At 39.2% G+C, this 13,850-nt stretch overlaps 1 pseudogene; it reads left to right on the plus strand.

The window, feature by feature from the left end:
- The window catches only part of LOC130685048 (sorting nexin-29-like), a 108,068-nt pseudogene extending 94,947 nt beyond the window's left edge, over window positions 1-13,121 (plus strand).
- Window positions 13,122-13,850: the final 729 nt, after the last annotated feature.

The following is a 13,850-nucleotide window of genomic DNA, read 5'->3' on the forward strand; positions in this document are numbered from 1 at the left end:
ATCAAAATGTTTGTGAGGCCAGAGAGTTCTCTCAGAGGAAGGGATGATCAAGTTGTTACTATTGCTACTGATAGAATAGTTCTGGAATATTTCTGTGTTAACACATAGGCCTGGATGGCCATACAAGATTCACAGCAATCAGAGATCTAATCCCCTGATAATGAGGACAAAGGACATGAAAAGGCTCAGATGAAGCAGAGAGCATGGACACAAGGCCCTTTCCATGTTGGATGTGCCCTTCTGGCCCAGAACAGATGAGGTCCCTAAGTGTGCTTTGCTGGCTTTTCATACTATCAGGAGTGAAATAATTATGAAACACCTTCATTTTATCCCCAGAGAACTACATAGCTTAAATGACATTGCTCAGGGAGCTGTGCCTCCTAGATCCTGGGTCTTATTCGCTATAGGTAATCCTTAGCTAAAGATATCAGGGAAATTTATGAAATGTCAGGACATTTCAGAAATAAAGTCTCTTCTTCCTAGTATATGGTAACAGCCTACTAACCCACAGGTCCCCCTAGTAAGGAATTTAAACGTATAGGGTCACCTGCTTCTCTCTTTTTCCGCTAGTGGTATTTCCTCAGGTGAATGGACCCCAGTACACTGTTTTAGCTGCTTTCTTATAATTTTGTAACTACTAGAAGAGAAACAGATCAATTATACATTACGTATATTGCCAAAGACTGCTTGGCTAAGGCCGAAAGGAAGAGAGGCTCATTTGGGCTTTTTAGCAGCTTTGTGTTTATTAAGCTGTGCATTTTGTGCTAAAGAAACTGAGGCTTGGAGATAGTTTAGAGCCTACTGATTAACACAGCTAGTGAGGGTCCCGGTGGGACCCCTGGACTAGGACCTAGGTGTTGTGACTCTGTGTTCAAAATCCGTTTCTCCAACTCAAGTTACCTCCCCAGTGAGTGGAGGTTCTTTGCCCATATTCTGATTACGCTTCTCTGACATCCATCTGCTTCTGCTGAGAGAGTGTTTGTGACAAAAGGTGGTATAATGACTAGTAAAACAAACACAGAAAAGTTACTTTAACCTTTCCTCAAATTCTCAGTCTTCCATTTCAGTGTGGTAGTCCTAATAATTGGCATTGGTGGGGGAATAACGGGAAGACCAAAGACAGGAGAATTCTTTGAAGAGTTAAAAAAAATTACAGTAGAAGGAAGTAAGCAATTTATTTTATTCAGTTCACTCTTAAGAACTGCTTCCCAGACTTACCATCTTATTAAACAAACTGATGTCCATCAGAGCAGAAAACTGAACAATGAATGAAAGGAACAGAGTCTGTTTCCTGAGCTGCCAACTTTAACAATCAAAAACAATAGGTGTGTGTGTGTGTGTCTAAGTCAATATTTAAAACTTGTGAAATGCAACAGGAACTCCAATAATCAAGATACATTCCACAAGGATTAAAAATATATGTAGTCCTAGGTTAAGGTAGAATAAAAATGAATGGAATTATTTTCAAATTTTCCACCCTGAAAATTTTAAGATAATGATGTTTTACTCTATTAACTAGAGTGAATCATCATTTTGTATATCCCTAATAACTAGCATAATGCCTGGCTCGTATCAGACTTCCAAGCAATGTTTGTACTACTGGAATTTTCTAACCACTCTTGGTGTATCCGTGTGGGTTTTCTCTCACATGAGCAGGTACAAGCCAGCCAGCAGGCTCCTGCGACCATTCACAAAGGAAGGGAAGGCACAGTGGTTTAACAGACTTCAAAATCACTTTCTTAGCTGAAAGTTTGTTCACTTTTCCCTTAACAGCCTGAATATAAATGAACTCCTTGTATATATGGAAATACTATCTTACATGCTTTTTAAACCTTATCTATATGCCAGTTGACTAGCCTAATGGTTATGCCTCTACTATATGGAGTTCTAGCTCCAATACAAGTTTTACATTATTTTCAATACACTACATATGAAAACAATTTAACAGTAAAATTAAAAGTTGTAAGTTTATTGTGTTGGAAATTACAAAAATATACAAATGAGAATTAAATTTATCCATATGCTGACAGTTTCAAGCTGTGAGTGTGTAACTGCTAATGTTTTGATGTTTCCTTCTGTAGATTTTCTATGCATATGTATATCTTTTTGCCATTAAAGTTCATACAATATATTCAGTTTCAAACTTAGCCTTTCTGTTTCTGTATCTGCCCAGTTTGGATCCTTTGACTAAACGGACCCTGGCAATTAAGCTTTATTACTATGGGGCCCAGAAAAGTAATACCTCAATTATTACACAAAAGAGATGAGCAGGAAGGCTTTGCATTTCAGTTATTTGTTATTGCTACACAGCTTAGTTTACTGTGTGTGAGGTATTATTCCAAGCACTTAGATGCATTAATTAACTTAATCCTTACATTAACCCTATAAGGTAGGAATTGTTTTCACCCCTGTTTTGTACAGGCAGGAAAGGGCACAGATTAGTTAAGTATCTTCCTAAAGTTCACACAGCTAGTAAGTAAAAGGGCTGGGGTTGGATCTGAGCTGTCTGAATCCAGAATTCATGTTCTTAACTGCTAACTCCAACTGCATCTCAGAGTCCTGACTCTTTTTTAGGATAGGGTTCTGAGGAAGAGAGTAAATAGCTGTGGGGATGCCTCATGAACTTGGCACTACAAAGCTATAGGCCTTAGCACGACAAAGCTTTGGGGCCTTAAATGAGGGTCATCTATGGTCTAGTTCAAAATGGGGGATGTAGAGCTGCTGGCAGAGTGGCTTTTCCTCAAAGGATTATGGCCAGGGAGCTCAGCAAGAGAGACTTGGACAGAACTGTGGAGAGCTGTCATGGCGTCATGGGCCAGCAAGGCTGGGGTAGAGCATTCTGCTCAGCACACCTGTCAGGCTGGGAGGACAAACTGCAGTGATGGCAGCTGCAGACTGGTAGACACTGGGTCTCTTACCAGCCTGGGAGAGGAAGGCTGGACCACCCCTCTGTTGTGCTGCATAAGTTGTTATGGTTCTGGGATGATGGGTAAGGGGCTTGATATGACGGGAAGAGAAGGAGTCTCAAGTGTATGATAATAAACCATTTGTCAATATGTTTAACGGGGCTCAAGTCAATTCTAATATAACTTCAGTTCTAAATAAATACAGTGGTGGGGATAAAAAGATCTACTACACTTACATAACCACTGCCATATCATTCAATAGTTTTTTGACATAAATGAAGTAATAGATATGTTTGCAATTTCACACTTTAGAGCAAGCTTTTTTTTTTCTTTTGGAATCATTAATATACAATTACATGACCACCATGGTGGTTACTAGAATCCCCCCATTATCAAGTCACCCCACATGCCCCATTACAGTCACTGTCCATCAGCGTAGTGAGATGCTATAGAGTCACTGCTTGTTTTCTCTGTGCTATACTGCCCTCCCCGTGCCCACCCCCCCTACATCATGTATGCTGATCCTAATGCCCCTTATTCCCCTTCTCCCTCCCTTCCCACCACCACCCCTCTCCCAGTCCCTTTCCCTTGGCAACTGTTTGTCCATTCTTGGGTTCTGTGAGTCTGCTGCGGTTTTGTTCCTTTCATTTTTGCTTTGTTCTTATGTTCCACAGTTGAGTGAAATCATATGGTACTTGTCTTTCTCCTCCTGGCTTATTTCACTGAGCATAATACCCTCTAGCTCCATCCATGTTGTTGCAAATGGTAGGATTTGTTTTCTTCTTATGGCTGAGTAGTATTCCATTGTGCATATGTACCACATCTTCTTTATCCATTCATCTGATGGACACTTAAGTTGCTTCCATTTCTTGGCTGTTGTAAATAGTGCTGCGATAAACATAGGGGTGCATCTGTCTTTTTGAAACTGGGCTCCTGCATTCTTAGGGTAAATCCCTAGGAGTGGAATTCCTGGGTCAAATGGTATTTCTATTTTGAGTTTTTTGAGTAAACTCCATATTGCTTTCCACAATGGTTGAACTAGTTTATATTCCCACCAGCAGTACAGGAGGGGTCCCCTTTCTTTGCATCCTCACCAGCATTTGTGGTTCCTATTCTTTTCTATGTTGGCCATTCTAACTGGTGTGAGCCGCTCATTGTGATTTTAATTTGCATTTTCCTGATGATTAGTGATGTGGAGCATCTTTTCATGTGTCTGTTGGCCATCTGAATTTCTTCTTCGAGAACTGTCTGTTCATATCCTGTGGCCATTTTTTAATAGGGTTATTTGTTTTTTGGGTGTTGGGGCGTGTGAGTTCTTTACATATTTTGGATGTTAACGTCTTGTTGGATATGTCATTTACAAATATATTCTCCCATAATGTAGGATGCCTTTTGTTTTGCTGATGGTGTCCTTTGCTGTACAGAAGCTTTTTAGCATGCTATAGTCCCATTTTTTCATTTTTCATTTTGTTTCCCTTGCCCAAGGAGATGCATTCAGGAAAAAGTTGCTCATGTTTATATTCAAGAAATTTTTGCCTATGTTTTCTTCTAAGAGTTTTATGGTTTCATGACTTACATTCAGGTCTTTGATCCATTTGAGTTTACTTTTGTGTATGGGGTTAGACAATAATCCAGTTTCATTCTCTTGCATATACCTGTCCAGTTTTGCCAACACCAGCTGTTGAACAGGCTGTCATTTCCCCATTGTATATCCATGGCTCCTTTATCATATATTAATTGACCACATATGGTTGGGTAAATATCTGGGCTCTCTAGACTTTTCCACTGGTCTGTTGTTCTGCTCTTGTGCCAGTACCAATTTGTCTTGATTACTGTGGCTTTGTAGTAGAGCTTGAAGTTGGGGTGCATAATCCTCCCAGCTTTATTCTTCCTTTTCAGGATTGCTTTGGCTATTCGTGGTCTTTTGTGGTTCCATATGAATTTTGGAACTATTTGCTCTAGTTCATTGAAGAATGCTGTTAGTATTTTGATAGGGATTATGTTGAATCTGTAAATTGCTTTGGGCGGAATGGCCATTTTGACAGTATTAATTCTTCCTATACATGAGCATGGGATGTGTTTCCACTTATTGGTATCTTCTTTAATTTCTCTCATGAGTGTCTTGTAGTTTTCAGAGTATAGGTCTTTCACTTCCTTGGTTAGGTTTATTCCTAAGTATTTTGTTGTTTTTGATGCAATTGTAAATGGAATTGTTTTCCTTATTTCTTTTTCTGCTAGTTCATCATTAGTGTATAGATTTCTGTGTATTAATTTTGTATCCCACAACTTTGCTGAATTCAGATATTAGATCTAGTAGTTTTGGAGTGGATTCTTTAGGGTTTTTTTATGTACAATATCATGTCATCTGTAAATAGAGGAACAAGAATTTTTTAAATGATAAATAATTCCTCATTATGTTGAACAACCAGCAACCTCAGATAACATACCATAATCTGCTCGATTCAATCTATGTGACACTCAGGAATAGGCAGCATTAGTTTATATTGATGAAGTAAGAATGGGGTTACTTCTGTGGGTAACTGATTCAGCAGGGAGACAGGAGAGCCTTCTTGGCAGGCTGTTGAAAATGTATCACGATTTGGGTGGTGTCCACAGGGGTATATGCATATGCAAAAATATATCAAGCTGTACACTTAAGATTTATGCTCTTAACTGTTGGAGTATTATTTCCAACAAATAAAAAGATGAATAATCAAGTGGAGCTCAAATATTCAGGACCACTTTGCTTCCATCTTAGAGGAGTTTCTTCCACCAAACGGCTTGATAGCCTATATCAAGGGACACAACCTATGATCCAAGGGATAAATCCAGCCTACTGCCTGTAATTATAAATAAAATTTTATTGAAAACAACCATGCTCATTCATTTATATATTGCAGATACTGCTTTCATGGTATAATGGCAGAGTTGAGCAATATGAGAGAAACTGTATGGTCCACAAAGCCTGAGATATTCAGTATCTGGTCTTTCACAGGAAAAATCTGCTGTTTCTTTGCCTAGATAACATTTAGGTTCCCTCCCAATACTGAGATTTTGACCGTATGATTCTCGAGTCCAGGACATTTTCTTCTGGAAGCATCTCTAGAACTAATGCTAATCTCAAGATTTATTACACGTAAATAGAAAGTAAGTGGACTGTAGCATTTTTTGTCTTGATCGTGAATCTCCACCTTATACTTCTATTTTTTAAAAAAGAAACAGGATGAGAAAAGATATGTAAATGTTTTGAATATAAACATGTCTAAAACAGTTAAATGAATTTGACTGGAACTTGGTCCATGCCTCATAGGAGCAACGGGTGTCCCTCTTTGTATGCGGAGGATGACAGTGACATCCACAACAGAGGGATATGGAACCAGAATTTTATTCCTGTCTGTTTTTAGGATATGAAGGTAAAAAGAAACAAAATTGGCAGAGAACCACCCTGACAAATCTTCCAGCTCCACCTCTGCAATGCCTCAAGTCTGCTTAATATTTCTTACCTTGAGGCTGTGGACACCTGCTGCTTGATTTAAGGCATTTGGAAAGGGAGCAGCTTGCTCTGGGTGAAACTGCTGCAGAATAAAAAGCTTCAAGAGGCAGCTTTTCTTTGCTTTAGTTGTATGTTTCACCCCTTCAGTGTTTCTCCACTTTTTGATAGCTTCCTAGGGTTTCACAGCTTCTATTCTTAGCCTGTGATATTAATGATGCCGATAGTCAGGCCCAGAGACTGCTGTTTTAAGAAGTTTTTACTGATATAATCTTAATATAACTCTTTTGAGTCTCTTGGGCTTTTTGTTTTGTTTGGCTCTCTTTTACCTTTGTCCTGTAGAAGCTGCAATTTGCCATTTCTTGCTGCTACTCACATTTCCTTCCCTGCTGATACTTTGAATTAAGGCCGCTATTAAGTTACCATTCTATTTCTCTGCGACCACCCTGTCTCCAAACGCTGTAGGGAGAGCCTTTCTGGCAACCTGCTGTTCACAAATCAGGAACTACAGCCAAAGCCAAACAATTCCTTTGTTGTAAGCATTCAGACATACTGAGCGCTGCCCATGTACTGAGAATACATAACAGAAGGTTCCTACCCTCCACAAGCTTACAATATTGAAGATGTGTAAGCTCTTAGGGAAAATAGAGTAGTTAAAATTAGTGAACAGAGTGATATTAACAGTCTCTAAAAGAGAGTCCAAAAATGCCCAACCAAGAGCATCATCTGAAAAATTAAATCTTCAGCTTTAAAGCCATGACCTTAATCTTCCAGTTGCTCTCTGGAAACACTCTACAACTGCTGGAAGTTCTTTATAGAGTTCACAGAGAGAGCCTGATAATTTGTCATTCAGCTATATTTCTCTTGGCCTTTGGCAAGACTGGATCTGGTGTGCCACAGCTCTCCGGCGAGGGTGCTGCACCTCTGAGCTCGGAAGAGGGGTCCTGCAGGGCTGGGAGCCAGACTTCTGATGCCAGTCTACGGTGCCGACATCAGTGTGGCTGGCGCAGTGAGTGCTGGCGGAACCAAAAGTGGGGTTCACTTGCTGCTATGGGAAGGAACTGCCTCTGCAGGGGGAGGATGTGTTGCTGAGCTGATGTTCCCAGGATACTAAGGCAGGAAAGAATCCCAGGGGAAGCATACAGGGAACACACGGAAAGGAGAATGTCTCCTTTTCTGTCTCCACTTCCCAGTCTTCCTCTGCCACCCTGTGGGGAGGGATTGCCACTCCAGCGTGAAGCCTTGCTGACGCGATGCCCACAGGAACCATAGCAGTTGGAAGCCCAACAGCAACCAGCAGAGAACAGGAAAGAGCAAGCCTCTTCCTCCTCCTCCAACTTAGCAGGCTCCTCTGGCTCCCCTCGTTGTCAAAGCTTGACGGGCAACCGTTTGTATACAACAAAAGTGGTTTGCAGAGCCCTATTGCAAAGAGGAGGAGAAAGTAGGTTTGGAGCTGAGAGACAGTAACTTAACAAATAGTGTAATTATTTTCCCCACAAGGCTCTGTTCTGCTTTCCCTGACTGTATTGAAATGATGATGGGTATTGAGAAGTGCACAGGCTTTCTCAACTGTGCTTGGACCATTAGACTATCCAGGAATGAAGAAGAGAAAGGGAAAGGAAAAGAAAGGTTTTGAGGACAGCGCTGTAGATAATGCGCTAGGCATGACTTCACTTTCAACTTGAGACACTGTCATTGGTTGGTAAACATGTTCTCAGTATGTGGGAATGGGAGACAATGAAAAAAAAGTGAGTAGAAAAAGGGGCAATCATTTCACAGTGAGGCTGTCCCCACCTCCCACACATCATACAGTTGCTCTATACTGTTTATCCTGTTCCTCACATCCTCTGTAGTGCCCTGGGTAGAGCATGATATATAAAATGTGTAGAATAAACTGGGCACTTTCAAATAAAAGCAACGGCGAGCCTATGCTTACAATTCTCCATGCATGGAAGCCTCAGTGTGGTTTCTGTTTGCTTTACTGGCTGCATGCTAGGCAGTTGGCTGGCATCTGGCACGTCCGTTGGTGAAGCACACAAGCGGCTCTACTTCCTTATTTATCACAGGCAGTATTTATAATGGCAAGACTGTGTGTCCAGAATTCAAGCTAAGAAAATAGGGGGTAAAAATCATGAGCTGAGTGCTTCAACCTTAGACTTTATTGAGAACCGAAGGTAATGATTTCACAGGCAAGCATTTTTTGCTACAGGTAATAACAAAGAGTGTTTGTGTGCTGTCTGAGAGGTGAACATGGAGAAGGTGTAACCAACCCAATGGAACAGACTTATTTTTAAACTCTGTGAAATACATCATCTCAAACATTTAAAGGAAAATAATGGACTTTAGAAAAATAGAAGGAATAAATAACCAAGTTACAGTTATAGAACACCAGATCTATTTATCAGCATTGAGGAATGGGTTGTTTTAATTATGTTTAATTAAACTCCTTTAATTATGATTTCCAGAAAAAATAATTGCATATTTTTTGACAGCATTATATGCTTTGAAATATGGATGATAAAAACTGATTCCTAAATATACTTTTGTTAAAAATTTTCCCTTTTATTTCAACCAGCAGTTTGTTCAGATTGTTTTATTTTTCACATCCTTGCAATGAAATTGGCCATATTATATATCTTTAAGAACTTCAAAGAACTTCAAGAAAGATACAGCTAAGTGTGAATCTTCCTCTGGCACTTATGAGTGAGGTATTTTGGATAAAACATATAAATAGACCCAAAGTTTAGTTTCTTTTCTAAATGGGGAATTAAAATTAGCTTAGGGTGATTAACTACTTCAACACTCTGACTTGCCCCTATGAACCACCAAAATATTAGCTATTGTTACTACTAGCAGCATTATCACAAAATTATGTTTATCATTATTAGTATTACAATTAGCCATATAAGCATTGTCATAGTTATTTTGCTAACTACATACATTGTTTTTCTAGCCTAATTTACACTTGCAGACTCCAAAGCATCACTTGGTTTCCTTGCCCATGTGTCTTGCCTGCAGGAGCAGCAAGCTGGAGAAAATAAAACTCCATGAAGGGGAGTGAGCACAAGGCTGTTCCACAGCTGTTCCAAAAGACGCCGGCACGTCAGTGGGCAACATTCTGCATCCAGTTTAGACTTACCCACTGGGGTGGTGGCTCACTATGGGCAAACTGAGTTTGCATGTCTGATGTGACATCTTGGTGATCAGGAAGGCATTTCAGATCCACCTGGCATCACCTAGCAGCACCAATACCAATGAAACAACCACTTGCCTTCCTATATACCATCAATTACATGGGGAATCAGTTAAAAATAATACTTGATCTGTAAGCCTACTGAGGAACGCTTTGTAATCTGTCATTAGATCAATACTCAAGAATGTGAACGTTCAGCACTGCAGTTAAGTGAAAGATTCCTAGTTTAGTCCTATTAGCTGCCCAGGATACTGCTAGAGCTTATGGGATTTCTGCAAATGATTTGAACAGGCTTTTGCTCTCTCTGAATAATAACACACTCGGGACATATATAGGACAAGTAGAATTTGGAGACACATATGGCAATGCTACAAGGTGGAAGTAATTTAGAAAAATTTCCTTAGGTTTTGGCTAATTTACTTAAACTAATTCGTAATCTCTTTCCTGAAATGTCAAATAGCTGTGACATGTTGAAATGAAATGCTTGGTTTTAGCCACTTGGAAGTGAAGTTCCATGACTCCAGCATCTGCTCCTGTGCCAAGACTGTGACTAATGCCTGCTGTTAGTGTTTCTGGGAAAGGGTGGCACTCTTGGGGCATCTTTTCTTAGTAATTAAAGAATGTCTTTAAAGTCACTGTCCATGGAGGGGAATATTCCTTCCAAGTCTTCTTCTCTACTCAGAGCAAACATCTAGTTTATAATCATTACACAGCATAGACGACAATTATTCTATAGTCCCAGCACTTGCACCTAATACAGAAAATAATCACTCAAGAAGCGAAGGGTCAGATGCTTTTGTTTTTATGTTTAAGAAATATTCTGCAGGTTCATGAACTGCTCAATTGTAATGGTAACTGATGTAAAAATGTAAGCTCACTCAAGACGCTCTGACAACAGCTTGAACTTACACATTTCTTTTCATCCTTAATGACCTTTTTAAAATTCAGGTACGACGGACAGACCTTAGGATGCCTCTACCAGCCCAGCCATGTTGAGCAACATCACATGGCAAGGACTGCCGGTAACTTTCAGAAGTTGAGGGTTAGCATCTGACCGAGCGTCAGCAAACACCGACGCTCTTAGTTCAACCATAAGGAACGGAAGGCCGCCCCTTCCATAGTCTCCACGTGGGAACACAGCCCTGGCTGATACTTGGCAGTCATAGAAACCGTAAGGCAGGGAAGCCACGTTCAATCCACAGAAACAGGTATGTGTTGTTTTAAGCCACTAAGTCTGTGATAATATTACATAACAAAAAAAATTAATACAAGGTGACGATAATCAAAGCCTGATTTACTTCTCCAGTTTCTTAATTAACCTCTTTGACTATAAAGTTGGTCTTACTGGAATTCATTCGCTACTCTGAAGTCACTTTCTAAAATACAAACCTGATTATGCTTTGCTTGAATCTCTCCAGTGTCTCTCTGCATTTTCTGAAGACCCTTCATCATCTGTTTTCTATGTCACTCTCCCGCCTTGTTCTGCCTGCTTTGCCACCACCTCACATAAGGCTTTACTCCATGGAAGACTTCCGTCTTTGCATATCCTGCACATATCCCTCCTTTGCCTTTCAATTCTCAATTTAGGCATGGCTTCCTAAAATTAGGTCATAAGCTTCTATGTGCTACTGTAAAATTATAAAAAAAACTACGTAACTCTGATATTGAATTTATCAAAGTGTATTAAAATTGCCTATTGACTTATGTATCTCTCCTGTTGACTACTTCTGGGGAGAAAAATCACAATATGTTTATCACAAATCACCACTTACATACAGCACTAATGGCTAGCATATAGTTTGTAGTCAGTAGATATCTCATGAATGAAGGTTGTACATGTTTCCAACCTAAAAAGAATGTTGTTCAAATCTCCACTGAACTGATTTGTATTGCATCCCCCGTTTTATAGTCATAACTATTGTCTCTCTCTTTTTTTTATTTGATTAATCTAAAATCAGTAATTTTGAAATTTGCCAGATTTGAAGACCCATCATGGATATTTCTTTAAAATGCAAATGTTTCTTCCTCTTTGATACCCATTGTGTGAAGCTGTATAGGGGAAGAACTACAAATCTATTATTTTAGCCAATACTCTTTGCAACTGTTTTGATTTAACAAGTTTAGAACACAGGTTTTAAATGATTACATAGTATTGACTATTGCACACCTGAGTCCTACCTGTGGGTTTTAGTTTGCATGTAAAGCCAATTAAATCAAGCCACATGAATTGCCTACCGTAACTAGAATTGTCCAGAACTGAGCCCCAGTGACGTGTCTCTGGCTCACCAGTTGCTTTTCTGTTTTCCCACTGCTCAGTTCCCAGAACCCTTTTGTATACTCACCATGTTGACTCCCTCTAGGACCCACCACATCACCATTTTTGAGGTGGCCATTGCTTGATATTGACACATTTTTTCTCCCCTCTTATTTGCTACTAAATTACCCCAAAATTAAACCTTAACCCAATGAAGCTCCTTACTTCCTAGAATGCAGTTTTCTAATTTACTTCATACTCAGGTGTTCCTCAGTCACAAAACAGCAATTCCTGAAAGAATGTTGATATTGTAACTGTGTAAAAACACTTATCACATTTTAAGCAAATGCAAGATTTTTTCTTTTTTTCTTTCAATTATCATTTTTTCTCATGGGGCTTACATGCATAAGTAAAATCAAGACACAGCTAAATAGTTCCCATGGTTTTATAGAGCCTAGCAGTAAGATTTTGGGGAGATAGAAAATGGGTGGGCGGCAGGGAGCTACACACCCATTATGGATCTCCAGTCTTCAGGCAGTTCCAGATCCCAGTTCCATTCACTACTGACTGGACCACTGTGGGCAAGTGACTTAACTGCTCTGCACTTTGATTCCCTCATCTGTAGAAATGGGGACAATAATAGGGTTTTGTGAAGAATGTAGGTTTCAATATAAATAAATTGCTTAGGGAAGTATCTGGCACACAGTAGTGTTAATATTGAATTAAAAATATAGGTGGAATGATGTTAAATCAACTTTGTGAACAATTTTAAATCAGCTCACAATGGCTTAAAAATACAGAATAACAATTGAGAACATATCATTAACTTGTAACTGGGAATGCAAAGGTGGAGTTGGGTCAGCATCAATCAGTTGTTGAGAAATCACCTTCCTTCTTTTCCTCTTTTCTCTTAGATTTATCCCTTTTGTTACAAGGATGGCTCCAACCACAACTGAAAGATGGCTATCAGCAAAAAAAGGGGACTTTTCTTCATACTCACTTAAGTGGAGGACAAAGAATGGTATCCTATCTCTCTTATTTAAGGAAAAAAATAGAATTTTCTCAGAAAAGTTTGGCATTCCAGCCCTGCAGCAGCCCATTCCAGGAGAATCACTGATAGGAGGGATGGTGTTTTCTTTAAACAATCCAATTCTGCCCTTGATTTGAAGTCAATTATAAAAACTAATTAGGGGAGAGGTAAGTCAACTACAGTGTTCACTACACTTCATTTTTCAATTTTAAATGAAGAAGATGGATTAAATGATTGGTAAAATCCTATCTATGTCCACTATTCTATCAGATCAGACATTCTTAACCATTTACGACACCTCAGAATAATTAAGAAAAAGGCTACATGTAATTAGTAAGACACCAAAGAGTTGTGTATAGTTGTACATGTGTAACATATATTTGTACTTTTGGTAGCACATTATGTAACAGTAACTACTGAAAACTTTGAAGTAGTAGTAAGAGTAAACAATAGTTTAAGATCTCTATTGTGATCTCAGACATTGCTAATTTTTGCCTACATTAATAATTGCAGAAAATTATAAATTTCAGTTAGCATTTAGTGGAAATAAAGACTAACAACCTCCTACTATCCATGGACCTCTTGGTACTTCATGGACCCCAAAGTGAGAACCCCTGTCATAGAGCATTCTTTTAGGCTATCAAGAAAAAGTCCTATCATGGAGGTTCAGTTGTAAATCTCTTAACAGCATTTACCACAATTTTCCCATGATGTAATGATAGCAGTATGTGGTACAGTTTCATAACTAGAGTGTGAGCCCCTTAAAAGAGAGAGCCATATCATCTACTTTTTGACTTATTTACAGCATTATTCTTAAAACTGCTTCTGTAGTAAAATCACTTTGGGAGATTTAAAAAACTCAGATGTTCCTCACCTACCTCTGAATCAGAATATCTGCAAAGGGACCTAGGAATCTGTGTTTATGAAAGCTTCCAGGATTATTCTGATGCACTTAGCTTTCACCAAGTTAATGATTC

The sequence above is a fragment of the Manis pentadactyla genome, chromosome 10 (genome assembly GCF_030020395.1).
Source record: "Manis pentadactyla isolate mManPen7 chromosome 10, mManPen7.hap1, whole genome shotgun sequence".
Classification (NCBI taxonomy): Eukaryota; Metazoa; Chordata; class Mammalia; order Pholidota; family Manidae; genus Manis; species Manis pentadactyla.